Source organism: Balaenoptera ricei, chromosome 19, assembly GCF_028023285.1.
Source record: "Balaenoptera ricei isolate mBalRic1 chromosome 19, mBalRic1.hap2, whole genome shotgun sequence".
Taxonomy (NCBI): Eukaryota; Metazoa; Chordata; class Mammalia; order Artiodactyla; family Balaenopteridae; genus Balaenoptera; species Balaenoptera ricei.
In genome coordinates this window covers 51,454,509-51,472,271 of record NC_082657.1, presented here as the reverse complement: position 1 = coordinate 51,472,271, position 17,763 = coordinate 51,454,509, and the positions used below count along the sequence as shown (strand labels likewise).

General features: G+C 37.8%; 1 protein-coding gene across 5 annotated transcripts in view; it reads right to left on the bottom strand.

The window, feature by feature from the left end:
* The window catches only part of ZFP1 (ZFP1 zinc finger protein), a 67,062-nt gene that overhangs the window by 14,428 nt on the left and 34,871 nt on the right, over positions 1-17,763 (bottom strand). The window lies entirely within an intron of this gene.

Sequence of the window (17,763 nt, the reverse complement as noted above, 5' to 3'; positions counted from 1 at the left end):
AGCCTGCACAAGCCTCTTAGACCAGCCTCATCCACCAGGGGGCAGACACCAGAAACAAGAGGAGCTACAATCCTGCAGGCTGTGCAACGCAAAAATAGAAAGTTAAAGAAAATAAGATGGCAGAGAAGTATGTTCCAGAAGAAGGAACAAGATAAAAAAGAACAACTAAGTGAAGTGGAGACAGGCAATCTACCTGAAAAAGAATTCAGGGTAATGATAGTAAAGATGATTCAAGATATGGGAAAGAGAATTGAGACACAGACTGAAAAGATACAAGCAATGCTTAACAAAGAGCTAGAAAATTTAAAAAACAGAGATGAACAATACAATAAGAGAAATGAAAAACACACTAGAAGGAATCGATAGCAGAATAAATGAGGCGGAAGAACAGATAAGTGACCTCGAAGACGGAATGGTGGAAATCACTGTCAAGGGACACAATAAAAAAAAAATGAAAAAAAATTGAGAACAGTTTAAGACACATCTAGGGACAACATTAAACGCACCAACATTCACATTATAGGGGTTCCAGAAGGAGAGGAGAGGAAGGGCCTAGAAAGTACTTGAAAAGATAATAGCTGAAAACTTCCCTTACACGGGAAAGGAAACAGTCACCCAAGTCCAGGAAGCGCAGAGAGTCCCAGGCAGGATGAACCCGAGGAGAAACACGCCGAGACACATACTAATCGAACTGGCAAAAATTGAAGGCAAAGAGAAAATATTAAAAGCAACAAGGGAAAAGTAACAAATTACATACAAGGGAATCCCCATAAAGTCATCAGCTGATTTTTCAGCTGAAACTCTGCAGCCCAGAAGGGAGTGGCATGATACATTTAAAGTGATGAAAGGGAAAAACCTACAACCAGGAATACTATACCCAGTAAGGATCTCATTCAGATTCAATGGAGAAATTGAAAGCTTTACAGCAGGCAAAAGCTAAGAGAATTCAGCATCACCAAAAAATCTTTACAACAAATGCTAAAGGAACTTCTCTAGGCAGGAAAGAAAAACCCACACCTAGAAACCAGAAAATTACAAATGGCAAAGCTCACCAGTAAAGGCAAACATAAAGGTAGGAAATCATCCACACAAAAATATGCTATCAAAACCAGCAACAGTGAGAAGAGGAGTACAAATGCAGCGTATTGGGAATATATTTGAAATTAAAAGACCAGCAACTTAAAAACAATTTTGTATACATATAGACTGATATATCAAAATCTCTTGTACCCACAAACCAAAAATCTACAATAGATATACACACACACACAAAAAGAATCCAAACACAACACTAAAAATAGTCACCAACTCACAAGAGAAGAGCACAAAAGAGGAAGGGAAGAAAAAAGACCTAAGAAAACAACCCCAAAACAACAAAAAGGCAATAAGGACATACATATCGGTAATTATCTTAAATTTAAATGAATTAAACGCTCCAACCAAAAGACACAGACTGGCTGAATAGCTACAAAAACAAGACATGTATATATGCTGTCTACAAGAGACCCACTTCAGATCTAGGGACACATACAGAATATAAGTGAGGGGATGGAAAAAGGTATTCCATGCAAATGGAAATCAAAAGAAAGCTGGAGTAGCAATACTTAATATCAGACAAACTAGACTTTAAAATAAAGACTGTTACAAGAGACAAAGAAGGACATACATAATGATCGAGAGATCAATCCAAGAAGAAGATATAACAATTGTAAACACATATGCATCCAACCTAGAAGCACCTCAATATATAAAGCAAATTACTAACAGCCATAAAAGGAGAAATCGACAGTAACACAGTAATAGTGAAGGACTTGAACACCCCACTTACATCAATGGACAGATCACCCAGACAAAATCCATAAGGAAACACAGACCTTAAATGACACATTAGACCACATGGACTTATTGATATTTATAGAGCATTCCATCCAAAAGTAGCAGAATACACTTTCTTCTCAAATGCACATGGAACATTCTCCAGGATAGATCACATGCTGGGAGGCAAAGTGAGCCTCAGTAAATTTAAGAAAATTGAAATCATATCAAATATCTTTTCTGAACACAACACTATGAGATTAGAAATCAACTACAAGAAAAAAACTGTAAAAAACACAAACACGTGGAGGCTAAACAATATGCTACTAAACAACAAATGGATCACTGAAGAAATCAAAGAGGAAATCAAGAAAAACCTAGAGACAAATGAAGACAAAAGCATGACAATCCAAAACCTATGGGACACAGCAAAAGCAGTTCTAAGAAGGAAGTTTATAGCAAAACATTCTTACCTCAAGAAACAAGAGAAATCTCACAAAAACAACCTAACGTTACACCTAAAGCAACTAGAGAAAAAACAACAAACAAAACACAAAATTAGCAGAAGGAAAGAAATCATAAAGATCAGAGCAAAATAAATGCAATAGAGACAAAGAAAATTAAAGATCAATGAAACTAAAAGCTGTTTCTCTGAAAAGGTAAACAAAATTGATAAACCTTTAGCCAGATTCATCAAGAAAAAAAAGGGACAGTGCTCAAATCAATAAAATTAGAAATGAAAAAGTTACAACAGACACCACAAAAATACAAAGGATCATAAGAGACTATTGCAAGCAACTATACGCCAATAAAATGGACAACCTAGAAGAAATGGACAAACTCTTAGAAAGGTACAACCTTCAAGACTGAACCAGGAAGAAATACAAAACATGAACAGACCAATCACAAGTACTGAAATTGAAACTGTGATTAAAAAAATTCCAACAAACAAAAGTTCAGAACCAGATGGCTGCACAGGCAAATTCTATCAAACATTAAGAGTTAACATCTATCCTTCTGAAACTCTTCCAAAAAATTGCAGAGGAAGGAACACTCCTAAGCTCATTCTACAAGACCACCATCACTCTGATACCAAAACCAGACAAAGATACCACAAAAAAAGAGAAAACTACAGGCCAATATCACTCATGAACATAGATGCAAAAATTCAACAAAACAGTAGCAAACCAAATCCAACAATACATTAAAAGGATCATGATCAAGTGGATTTATCCCAGGGATGCAAGCATTTTTCAATATCTGCAAATCACCGAATTAACAATCTGAAGAATATGCCACATTAACAACTTGAAGAATAAAAACCACATGATCTCAATAGATGCAGAAAAAGGGACTTCCCTGGTGGTCCAGAGGTTAAGACTTTGCCTTCCAATGCAGGGGGTGCAGGTTCAATCCCTGGTTGGGGAGCTAAGATCCTACATGCTTTGTGGCCACAAAACAAAAAACCCCATAAAAAACAGAAGTAATATTATAACAAATTCAATGAAGACTTTAAAAATGGTCCACATTAAAAAAAACAAACAAAAAAACAAAAAAAAATAGATGCAGAAAAAGCTTTTGACAAAATTCAACACCCATTTATGATAAAAATCTCTCCAGAAAATGGGCATAGAGGGAACCTACCTCAACATAATAAAGCCCACATATGACAAACCCACAGCTAACATCATTCTCAATGGTGAAAAACTGAAAGCATTTCCTCTAAGATCAGGAACAAGACAAGGATGTCCACTCTCGCCACTATTATTCAACATAGTTTTGGAAGTCCTAGTCCCAGCAATAGGAGAATAAAAAGAAATAAAAGGAATCCACATTGAAAAACAAGAAGTAAAACTGTCACTGTTTGCAGATGACATGATACCATACTTAGAAAATCCTAAAGATGCTACCAGAAAACTTCTAGAGCTCATCAATGAATCTGGTAAAGTTGCAGGATACAAAATTGATACACAGAAATCTATTGCATCACAAAGAGAAATTAAGGAAACAATTCCATTTACCATCTCATCAAAAAGAATAAAATACCTAGGAATAAACCTACCTAAGGAAGCAAAAGACCCGTATTGAGAAAACTATAAGATACTGATGAAAGAAATCAAAGATGACACAGATGGAGAGATATACCATGGTCTTGGAGTGGAAGAATCAATACTGTCAAAATCACCATACTACCTAAAGCAATCTACAGATTCAGTGCAATCCTTATCAAATTACCAATGGCATTTTTTCATAGAAGTAGGAAAAAAATTTTTTTAATTTGTATGGAAACACAAAAAGACCCAGAATAGCCAAAACAATCTGGAGAAAGAAAAACAGAGCTGGAGGAATCAGGCTCCCTGACTTCACACTATACTACAAAGCTACAGTAATCAAACCAGTATGGTACTGGCACAAAAACAGAAATATAAATCAATGCATGAGGATACAAAACCCAGAGATAAACCCATGCACCTATGGTCAATTAATCTACGACAAAGGAGGCAAAAACATACAAAGGAGAAAAGACAGTCTCTTCAATAAATGGTGCTGAGAAAACTGGACAGCTACACGTAAAAGAATGACATTAGAACATTCTCTAACACCATACACAAAAACAAACTCAAAATGGATTGAAGAGCTAAATGTAAGGCCAGATACCATAAAACTCTTGGAGGAAAACAGGCAGAACACTCTGATATAAATGGCAGCAGTATCTTTTTTGATCCACCTCTTAGAGGAATGAAAATAAAACAATAAACAAATGGGACCTAATTAAAGTTAAAAGCTTTTGCACAGCAAAGGAAACCATAAACAAAATAAAAAGGCAACCCACAGAATGGGAGAAAATATTTGCAAACAAAGCAACCAACAAGGGATTAATCTCCAAAATATACAAACAGCTCATGCAGCTCAAGAGCAAAAAAACAACCCAATCAAAGAATGGGCAGAAGATCTAAATAGACATTTTTCCGAAGAAGACATATAAAATGCCAAAAAGCACATGAAAAAATGCTCAACATTGCTAATTATTAAAGAAATGCAAATCAAATCTACAATGAGGTTATCACCTCAGAACAGTCAGAACGGCCATCATCAAAAAGTCTACAAACAACAAATGCTGGACAGTATGTGGAGAAAAGGGAACCCTCCTACACTGCTGGTGGGAATTTTAAATTGGTACTGCCACTATGGAGAACAGCACAAAGGTTCCTTAAAAAACTAAAAATAGAGCTACCACATGACCCAGCAATCCCACTCCTTGGCATATATCCAAAGAAAACCATACTTCAAAAAGATACATGCACCCCAATGTTCACTGCAACACTATTTACAATAGCCAAGACATGGAAGCAACCTAAGTATCCATCAACAGAGAAACTGATAAAGAAGACGTGGTACGTACACACACACACACACACACACACACACACACACACACACACACAGAGGAATATTACTCAGCCATAAAAAAGAATGAAATAATGCCATTTGAAGCAACATAGATGGATCCAGAGATTATCATACTAAGTGAAGTAAGTCAGAGAAAGACAAATATATGATATCACACATGTGAAATCTAAAAAAATGATACAAATGAACTTATTTACAAAACAGAAAGACTCACAGACTTAGAAAACAAATTTATGGTTACCAAAGCAGAAAGGTGGGGAAAGGGATAAATTAGGAGGTTGGGATTAACATATACACACTACTCTATAACAGGGGGGCGGAGTCAAGATCGCGGTGTGGGAAGACGCAGAGTTCGCATCTCCCCATAACTAGGGGGCCTGCCAGACACTGGTGGGGGACCTCGATGCCCAAGGAGACGGGAGGAACGCCCAAGCAAACCGGTAGGATGTGGGGGGACTGAGGGGGGAGGAGAAGTGGAGGCCAGACAGGAACAGCGCCCCTGAGGGGTGGCTGAGAGTGGGGGAGGGGTTCCCATGCCTGGAAGGACCCTTGGGGGCTCAGAGCAGGGGGGAGTGCACCCAGCGTTTCCCCTGCCCAATCAGCCAGGGAAGTCTGCCCGGATCTCAGGCCAGGTCCTATGCTCTCAGAGGCCCCCTCTGGGCCACGTTGGTCCTAGGGGCAAGGAGGCAGGCCAGGGGAGAACAGGAGAGGCAGGAAGGAGGGGCCCTCCAGGACCAGAGGAGCGGGAGAGGAGTGGAAGGCATTGGCCCCACCCGCTCTGGCCCGGGAAGCCTGCTGAGCTCCCATGCCGGGTCCCCCAACCTCCAAAGCCCCCTCCAGGCCCCGTGGGTCCTGGGGGCATAGAAAGGAAGCTGGGGGAGAACAGGAGGTTGGGGGGAGAACGCAGGTGGGAGAGGCCCTCCAGGACCAGAGGAGCAGGAGAAGAGTGGAAAGCGTAGACCCGCCCACTCAGGCCCAGGAAGCCTGCTAGGCTCCCAGGTGGGGTCCCCCGCTCTCTGAGATGAGAGGCATGCCTTGGCCCCTTCTGTTCCGTTGAGCTTAAGCTCCACCCACAACACCGCCCAGGGCCTTTTCCAGCCCTGTACGTCCTAACCATAGGCCCCGCCTATCACACAAACCCCGCCCCTGCTTAGGCCCCGCCCTCCACAGCCAAGGCCTTTTCCACTTTTTTTTTTCTTCTCCTCTTTTTTTTTTTAAATGCCTCCTCTGGGCATCAACCTTTTTTTTTTTTTTTTTTTTTTTTAAAGGTAGATTCCTATTTTTTTTTTAAATTTATTTATTTATTTATTTACTTATGGCTGTGTTGGGTCTTCGTTTCTGTGTGAGGGCTTTCTCCAGTTGCGGCAAGCGGGGGCCACTCTTCATCGTGGTGCGCGGGCCTCTCACTATCATGGCCTCTCTTGTTGCGGAGCACAGGCTCCAGACGCGCAGGCTCAGTAATTGTGGCTCACGGGCCTAGTTGCTCCGTGGCATGTGGGATCTTCCCGGACCAGGGCTCGAACCCGTGTCCCCTGCATTGGCAGGCAGATTCCCAACCGCTGTGCCACCAAGGAAGCCCTCTTCTCCTCTTTTTTACTATTGTGGTTCTGTTTTACCTTCTGGTTGTTGTTTCATCTATATTTTTATTTTTATGTTCTTTCTAACATATCTGTTAGTTTCCTAGTCTAATTTTGCTTTTTAACTCTTTGTTATTGTTCTTTTCTTTTTTTTTCCACCATGCACGGCTTGCGGGATCTTGGTTCATTAGCTGGGGGTTGGGCCGAAGCTCCTGCAGCAGGAGCTCTGAGTCTGAACCACTGGACTGACAGAGAATGTCAGACCCCAAGGAATATTCATCGAAGTCGCCCGGAGGTCATTATATCGGCACCAAGACCCAGCTTTACCCAACAGCCTACAAACTATAGTGTTGGAAGCTTCAGGCCAAACAAGCAGTAAGACGGGAACACAATCCCACCAATCAAAAAAAAAAAAGAGACAGCAAAAAAATATGTCACAGATGAAGCAAGGTAAAAACCTACAAGATCAAATAAATGAACAGGAAATAGGCAATCTACCTGAAAAAGAAATCAGAGTAATGAAAGTAAAGATGATCCAGAATCTCAGAAATAGAATGGAGGCACGGACTGAGAAAATAGAAGAAACGTTTAACAAAGATCTAGAAGAACTAAAGAACAAACAAACAAACAAAGATGGACAACACAATAACTGAAATGAAAACTACACTAGAAGGAATCCATAACAAGATCACATAGTCATTATACACTATACTGTTTACCTTGTATTTCTCATTTATTCTCAATGCTATGAAAATTTTACATATTTATCACCACTGGTTGTGATGTAGCTATCTCTTCATTATGGCTGTTTGAAGTTCAATCTCCAGGTGATTCTTCAGGAAGGCCTCAGGCTTTCTCTGAATTATTAAATGCTAATCACAGTTTAAAAAAAAAAAAAAGAAGGAATCAATAATAGAATAAAAGAGGCAGAAGAAAAAGTAAGTGAGCCAGAAGACAAAATGGTGGGAATAATTGCCAAGGAGCAGAATAAAGAAAAAAGAATGAAAATAACTGAAGACAATCTCAGACACCTCAGGGACAACACTAAACGCACCAACATTCGAATTACAGGGGTCCCAGAAGAAGAAGAGAAAAAGAAAGGGTCTGAGAAAATATGTGAAGAGATTATAGTGGAAAACTTCTCTAATATGGGAAAAGAAATAGTCACTGAAGTCCAGGAAGCACAGAGAGTCCCATACAGGACAAACCCTAGGAGAAACACACCAAGACACATTAATCAAACTAACAAAATTTAATTCAAAGAAAAAACATTAAAAGCAGCAAGGGAAAAACAAAAAATAACATACAAAGGAATCCCCATAAGGCTATCAGCTGATTTTTCAGCAGAAACTCTGCAGGCCAGAAGGGATAGTAGAATATACTTAAAGTGATGAAAGAAAAAACCTACAACCAAGTTACTCCACCCAGCAAGAATCTCATTCAGATTAGACAGAGATCAAAAGCTTTTCAGACAAGCAAAAGTTAAAGGAATTCAGCACCACCAAACAGCTTTACAACAAATGCTAAAGAAACTTCTCTAGGCGGGAAAAACAAGAGAAAAAGACCCACAAAAACAAACCCCCCAAAACACTTAAGAAAATGGTAATAGGAAAATACATATTGATAATAACCTTGAATGTAAATGGATTAAATGCCCCAACCAGAAGACACAGACTGGTTGAATACATACAAAAACAAGACCCATATATATGCTGTCTACAAGAGACCCACTTCAGACCTAGGGAAACATACAGACTGAAAGTGAAGGGATGGAAAAAGATATCCCATGCAAATGGAAGTAAAAAGAAAGCTGGAGTAGCAATAGTTGTATCAGATAAAAGAGACTTTAAAACAAAGACTATTACAAGAGACAAAGAAGGACACTACATAATGATCAAGGGATCAATCCAAGAAGAAGATATAACAATTATAAATGTTTATGTACCCAACATAGGAGCATCTCAATACATAAGGAAAATGTTAACAACCATAAAAGGGAAAATCGACAGTAATACAATAATAGTAGTGGACTTTAACACCCCACTTATAACAATAGACAGATCATCCAAACAGAAAATAAATTAGGAAACACAAGCTTTAAATGACACAATAGATGAGATAGATTTAATTGATATTTATAGAACATTCCACCCAAAAGTGGCAGAATACACTTTTCCTCAAGTGCACAAGGAACAGCTCCAGGATAGATCACATCTTGGGTCACAAATCAAGCCTTGGAAAATTTAAGAAAATTGAAATCGTATCAAGCATCTTTTCTGACCACAATGCTATGAGATTGGAAATCAATTACCAGAAAAAAACTGTAAAAACCACAAATACATGGAGGCTAAACAGTGTGCTACTATATAACCAAGAGATCATTGAAGAAATCAAAGAAAAAATTAAAAAATACACAGAAACAAATAACAATGAAAACACGATGACCCAAAACCTATGGGACACAGCAAAAGCAGTTGTAAGAAGGAAGTTTATAGCAATTCAATCTCAGCTCAAGAAACAAGAAAAATCTCAAATAAATAATCTGACCCTACACTTAAAACAACTAGAGAAAGAAGAACAAAGAAAACCTCAAGTCAGTAGAAGGAAAGAAATCATAAAGATCAGAGCAGAAATTAATGAAACAGAAACACAGAAAACAATAGCAAAGATCAATAAAACTAAAAGCTGGTTCTTTGAGAAGATAAACAAAATTGATAAACCCTTAGCCAGACCCGCCAAGAAAAAAAAGGGAGAGGATGCAAATCGATAAAATTAGAAATGAAAAAGGAGAAATCACAACTGACACCACAGAAATACAAAGGATTGTAAGAGACACTACAAACAGCTATATGCCAATAAAATGGACAACCACAAAGAAATGGACAAATTCTTGGAGAGGTACAATTTTCCAAGACTGAACCGGGAAGAATTAGAAAATATACACAAACCTACCACAAGTAATGAAATTGAAACCATAATTTAAAAATTTCCAACAAACAAAAGTCCAGGACCAGATGGCTTCACAGACGATTTCTATCAAACATTTAGAGAAGAGCTAACACCAATCCTTCTCATACTCTTCCAAAAAATTGCAGAGGGAAGAACACTCCCAAATTCATTCTACAAAGCCACCTTTACACTGATATCAAAACCAGAAAAAGGTATCACAAAAAAAAAGAAAATTATAGACCAATATCACTGATGAACACAGATGCAAAAATCCTGAAGAAAACACTAGCAAACAGAATCCAACAACATATTAAAAGGATCATACACCATGATCAAATGGGTTTTATCCCAGGGATGCAAGGATTCTACAATATACAGAAATCAATCAATATGATATGCCATATTAACAAATTAAGGAATAAAAACCATAGTATCATCTCAATAGATGCAGAAAAAGCTTTTCACAAAATTCAACACCCATTTATAATAAAAACTCTCCAGAAAATGGGCAGAGAGCAAACCTACCTCAACATAATAAGAGCCATATATGACAAACCCACAGCAAACATCATACTCAATGTGAAAAACTGAAAGCATTTCCACTAAGATCAGGAACAAGACCAGGATGTCCGCTCTCACCACTCTTATTCAACATAGTTTTGGAAGTCATAGCCACGGCAATCAGAGAAGAAGAAGAAATAAAAGGAATACAAATTGGAAAAGAAAAAGTAAAACTGTCACTGTTTGCAGATGACATGATACTATACACAGGAAATCCTAAAGATGCTACCAGAAAATTACTAGAACTAATCAATGAATTTGGTAAGGATACAAAATTAATGCACAGAATTCTCTGGCATTCCTATACACTAACATTGAAAAATCAGAAAAAGAAATTAAGGAAAAACTCCCTTTTACCATTGCAACAAAAAGAATAAAATACCTAGTAATAAACCTATCTAAGGAGGTGAAAGACTTGTACTTTGAAAACTGTAAAACACTGATGAAAGAAACCAAAGATGACATAAACAGATGGAGAAATATACCATGTTCTTGGATTGGAAGAATCAATATTGTGAAAATGACTACACTACCCAAAGCAATCTACAGATTCAATGCAATCCCTATCAAACTACCAATGGCATTCTTCACAGAATTAGAACAAAAAATCTTACAATTCATATGGAAACACAAAAGACCCTGAATAGCCAAAGCAATCTTGAGAAAGAAAAACGGAGCTGGAGGAATCAGGCTCCCCAACTTCAAACTATACTACAAAGCTATAGTAATCAAGATAGTATGGTACTGGCACAAAAACAGAAATATAGATCAATGGTACAGGATAGAATGCCCAGCGATAAACCCACTCACATATAGTCACCTAATTTATGACAAAGGAGGCAAAAACATACAATGGAGAAAAGACAGCCCCTTCAATAAGTGGTGCTGGGAAAACTGGACAGCTACATGTAAAAGAATGAAATTAGAACACTACCTAACACCATACACAAAAATAAACTCAAAATGGATTAAAGACCTAAATGTAAGACCAGACACTATAAAACTCTTAGAGAAAAACATAGGAAAAACACTTTTTGACATAAACCACAGCAAGATCTTTTTCGACCCACCTCCTGGAGTAATACAAATAAAAACAAAAATAAACAAATGAGGCCTAATTAAACTTAAAGCCTTTTGCACAGCAAAGAAAACCATAAACAAGATGAAAGACAACCTTCAGAATGGGAGAAAATATCTGCAAGTGAAACAATAGACAGAGGATTAATCTCTAAAATATACAAACCGCTCATGCAGCTCAATATCAAAAAACAAACAACCCAATTAAAAAAGGGGCAGAAGACCTAAATAGACATTTCACCAAAGAAGACATAGAGATGGCCAAGAGGCACATGAAAAGATGGTCAACATCACTAATTATTAGAGAAATGCAATTAAAACTACAATGAGGTATCACCTCACACCGGTCAGAATGGCCATTATCAAAAAATCTAGACACAGTAAATGCTGGAAAGGGTGTGATGAAAAGGGAACCCTGCTGCACTGTTCGTGAGAATGTAAATTGATACAACTACTAGGGAGAAGAGTATGGAGTTCCTTCAAAAACTAAAAATTGAACTACCATATGACCCAGCTATCGCACTACAGGGTATATACCCTGAGAAAACCATAATTCAGAAAGAGACTTGTACCACAATGTTTACTGCAGCACTATTTACATTAGCCAGGACATGGAAGCAACCTAAATGTCCATGAACAAATGAATGGATAAAGAGGATGTGGCACATATACACAATGGAATATTACTCAGCCATAAAAAGAAACGAAATTGAGTTACTTGTAGTGAGGTGGATAGACCTAGAGTCTGTCATACAGAGTGAAGTAAGTCAGAAAAAGAAAAACAAATACCATATGCTAACGCATATATATGGAATCTAAAATAAAAAAATGGTACTGATGAACCTAGTGGCAGGGCAGGAATAAATATAGACACAGAGAATGGAGTTGAGGACACGGGGAGGGGAGAGGGAAGCTAGGGCGAAATGAGAGCAGCATCAACATATATACACTACCAGATGTGAAACAGATAGCTACTGGGAAGCAGCCGCATAGCACAGGGACATCAGCTCAGTGCTGTGTGACGACCTAGAGGGGTGGGATAGGGAGGGTGGGAGGGAGGCTCAAGAGGGAGGGGATATGGGGATATATGTATGCATATGGCAGATAAACTTCGTTGTACAACAGAAACTAACACAGTATTGTGAAGCACTTATACTCCAATAAGGATGTATTTTAAAAAAGTAAACAAAATAAAATAAAGTAGATAATCAGGGACTTCCCTGGTGGTCCAGTGGGTAAGACTCCACGCTCCCAATGCAGGGGGCCTGGGTTCGATCCCTGGTCCGGGAACTAGATCCCACATGCATGCTACAACTAAGAAGTCCGCATGCCGCAACTAAAGATCCTGTGTGCCGCAACGAAGATCCTGCATGCCGCAACTAAGACCTGGCGCAACCAAAATAGAAAAATAAATAAATAAATTAAAAAAAAAAAAAAAGATAATCAACAAGGATCTACTGTATAGCACAGGGTACTCTAATAACCTATATGGGAATAGAATCTGAAAAAGAATAGATATATGTATGTTTAACTAAATCAATTTGCTGTACACCTGAAACTAACACAACATTGTAAGTCAAATATACTCCAATATAAAATAAAAATTAAAAAAAAAAAAGGTAGGTATGGCTATATTTAAATCAGACAAGGGGTATGACCAGAGATAAAGAGGGACATCCCAAAATGATAGAACAGTAAATCCATCTGGAAGATAGAAAAATCGTAAGTGTGCATGCACTCAATAAATGTACAAGAACTCAATACAGCTTCAAATTACATCAAGCAAAAACTGACAGAACTAAAGTTAAGAATGGACAAATCCATCTTCATATTATCTATCAACCAAGTATCAGATCAGAATGAAGACATTTTCAGAAAAGCAAAGTTTAAAAAAATATATTTCTCACATACCCTTTCTCAAGAAGCTACTGAAGAATCTACTCCAATAAAATAGTAATTCAAAAAAGACAAAGACAGGGGAAAAGGCAAACAAAAGATCAATAGGAAAGGTGAAGGAAATCCCTAGGAGGAGTTTGAAGGAGACTGCAGGATGGTAGTGATTCTCCATCAATACTAAATTGTTTGTCATACAGATTGGAATAGTGTGATTCAAAAGCAGGTATTTTGAGGGCTGTCATAAGATGCCTAGTGATATTGTATCACCTTGTTAACCTGAGGGCAGAATACCTTGGTGATCCTGGCCCAGCTTCTTATCTGTTGGGGTTGGTTTAACTCTGGTTTGACTTGTCTTGAACAAGTCCTGATGACATCTATCTCTCCCCTCCACACCAGGCTGCCTTGGATCACATGAGGACACTCATTTCATCTCACAGAAGTACTCTGCTTTGATCTACTCCTGAGAGTTGGCCGTTGACTAGTGAGCTAAGAAGCAGAGAACACTGAGCAGCCCACTCACTCTAATTATATTCTTGTCAGACATTCAATACCTGATTCACACTCTGACCCTGCCAGATGGTCCAACCATGTGAGCCCTATGTTTTCCTATGTTTTTCATGACTTTGCCAATGACTTCTCCAAATGAGATTTTTGTAAACTCTCAGAAAAACTGAAGCCAGACTATGACTCAGAGATTCTATTCAGCTCATCTCCTAGGAGCCTTTATCCAATAGTAGCAGAATTTCTACACACAATTAGATTTGTGCTTGCTTGATAAGTTTTGCTACATTGCTCCCCAGTAAGTCTGTACCATTTTTTACTACCACAAACAATGCACGAGTGGTTTCACTTCTCTATAGCTAATACTGGCTAATATATCTTGAAAAAACAATGATAAAAATCTTAAGTCTTGATAAAGGAAACATGGGTACATAAAAGGACATCTTTTAGACTGTATACATCTAGAAAAAGAAAAAAAACCTCTACCAATCAGACAAAAAATTATGCAATATAAATCGCAGTTATAGTTTTTCAAAACTGAATTTTGTATTGATTAGGGATATATACATACATGGTAAAATCTTCAAGGAAAGCAAGGGAATAAATAACAAAAGTGTCAAGATAGTGGCTACCTACTAGCAGGATTCAATCAGAGAATGTATCATAAAGAACAGATAGGGACTTCCCTGGTGGCGCAGTGGTTAAGACTTCACGCTTCCAATATGCAGGGGGCCCAGGTTCGATCCCTGGTCAGGGAACTAAATCCCACACGCATGCCGCAACTAAGGAGCTGGTGAGCCGCAACTAAGGAGCCCACCTGCTACAACTAAGGAGCCCACAACTAAGGCCCAGCGCAACCAAATAAATAAATAAATATTTTTTAAAAAGAACAGATAATGTTCTATTTCTTAATGTGAGTGCCCATTTATTATTATTCTTTAATGTATACATATTTTTATACATGTTATGTATAAAGAGTATTATAATGCTTTATACACTCATCTGTATACATATTACATTACACAATAAAAAAAATCAGAAAAAAATGAGGAAACTCTATGCTCTGATATGGAAAGAATTTAAAAATATGTTATTGAGTGATAAAAACACACATAATCAAGAGAATGAAAAGACAAAGACATCTTTGCAACACACATACCTGATAAAGGATTGATATCCGAAATATATAAAGAACTCTCAAAACTCAACAATATGAAAACAAACAACCTGATTTAAAAATGGGCCAAAGTGCAGCCAGTATGGAAAACAGTATGGAGGTCCCTCAGAAAACTAAAAATAGGGGCTTCCCTGGTGGTGCAGTGGTTGAGAATCTGCCTGCTAATGCAGGGGACACAGGTTTGAGCCCTGGTCTGGGAAGATCCCACATGCCGCGGAGCAACTAGGCCTATGAGCCACAACTACTGAGCCTGCACGTCTGGAGCCTGTGCTCCGCAAGAAGAGAGGCCACGATAGTGAGAGGCCCGCACACCGTGATGAGGAGTGGCCCCCGCTTGCTGCAACTAGAGAAAGCCCTAGCACAGAAATGAAGACCCAACATAGCAATCAATCAATCAATCAATAAATCTTAAAAAAAAAAAAAAAGAAAACTAAAAATAGAAATACCATATGATCCAGCAATCCCACTCCTGGGCATATATCAGCAGACAAAACTATAATTCAAAAAGATACATGCACCTCTATGTTCACAGCAGCACTATTCACAATAGCTAAGACACGGAAGCAACCTAAATGTCCATCGACAGAGGAATGGATAAAGATATGGTACATATATACAATGGAATACTATTCAGCCATAAAAAAGAACGAAAAAATGCCATTTGCAGCAACATGGATGGACCTAGAGATTATCATACTAAGTGAAATAACTCAAACAGAGAAAGACAAGTATCATATGATATCACTTATATGTGGAATCTAAGATATGACACAAATGAACCTTTCTGTGAAACAGAAACAGAATCACGGGTTGGGGGAGACATGGAGTGGAAGGTTGGGGTTAGCAGATGTAAGCTATTATATAAACAACAAGGTCCTACTGTAGAGCACAGGAAACTGTATTCAATATCCTATGATAAACCATAATGGAAAAGAATATTTAAAAAAAACAATGTATATATAACTGAATTACTCTGCTGTATAGCAGAAATTAACACAATATTGTAAATCAACTATACTTCAATAAAATAAATTTTAAAAAAGGGCCAAAAACCTTAACAGACACCTCACTAAAGAAGATATACAGGTGGCAAATAAACACATGTAAAGATACTCAACATCATGTCATATCATCAGAGAATTCTAAATTACAACAACAATAAAACACTGTTAAACGCCTATTAAAGTGGCCAAAGTTCGGGACTTCCCTGGTGGTCCAGTGGGTAAGACTCCACACTCACAATGCAGGGGGCCCAGGTTTGATCCCCAGTTGGGGAACTAGATCCCGCATGCATGCCGCAACTAAGAAGCCTGCATGTCACAACTAAGACCCGGCGCAGCCTAAATAAATAAATAAATAAATAATAAATAAATGAATATAAAATAATTTTTTAAAAAAGTGGCCAAAGTTCACAACATTGACAACACCAAATGCTGACGAGGATGTGGAACAACAGGAACTCTCACTCACTGCTGGTGGGAATGCAAATATTACAGCTACTCTGGCAGACAGTCTGGCAGTTTCTCACAAAACTACACATATTCTTGCTGTACACACTGGCATTTGTGTTCCTTAGCATTTACCCAAATGATTAACTTATATCCACACAAAACACTGCACAGAGATGTTTATAGCAGCTTAATTCATAATTGTCAAAACTTGGAAGCAACCAAGATGTCCTTCAATTGCTGAATGGGTAAATAAATGGTAGTACATCCAGACAATGGAATATTATTCAGTGATAAAAAGAAATGAGCTATCAAGCCATGAAAAGACATGGAGGAACTTTAAATGTGTATTACTAAGTGAAAGAAACCAATTTGAAAAGGCTACATACTGACTGATTCCAACTGTATGATGTTCTAGAAAAGGCAAAACTAGGGAGACCGTTAAAAAAAAAAAAATCAGTGGTTTCCAGGTGCTCAAGGAAAGGGGGGGAGGGATGAATAGATGGAGCACAGGGGATTTTGTGGACAGTGAAACTATTCTGTAAGATACGATAATGGTGGATACACGTCATTATGTATTTGTCAAAATGCACAGAATGCAGAACACCAAAAGCAAATCCTAGTGTAAACAATGGACTTTACTTAAAGTATCAATATTGGCTCATCAACTGTAACAGGTATACCACATTAATGCAAGATGTTAGTAACAGGGGAAACTGTGCAGAGGGAGAAAAGGAGTATATGGAAACTCTGTACTTTTCACTTAAATTTTCCGTAAGCCCAAAACTGCTCTAAAAAATTAAGTCTATTCATTAAAAGTAAAACAAAACACATATAAACAGAACAGTATGATTAATATGCTATCTTATAATAACCTGTACTTATACTTGTGTAAATATGTACAAATACATTCTGCAATGCCATTCAAGAAAGTAATGACAATGGAACTCATGGAAGTTAGGGGGAGAATTTAAATACACATCTGGATATTTAGTGAGTTCTCTAGCATCATGCTAATCTGACCAGAAAAATAAAATACACACTATAGTACCCTGAAGAATGCTATATGAAATAACCAAAGACAAAATAATAACCTGTTTAATTTTTTTTTCTGGGGATGCTGTTCAAAACACCATCTATATGAAGTTCCATAAAATTTATTCAGACCTAATACTAGAGAACCAAGGAAATGGTATTCATAATCAATGCAAGACACTTAATTAACTTGATTTACTTTTTGGCTGCTGGTATGTATTATTCTTACTATGTTTTCCTGAGTTTTACTCATTCATACCTTTCTATTTCATTTTCTAGGTCCTTATAAACTTCCTCAAATGTACAGAAAAATAAA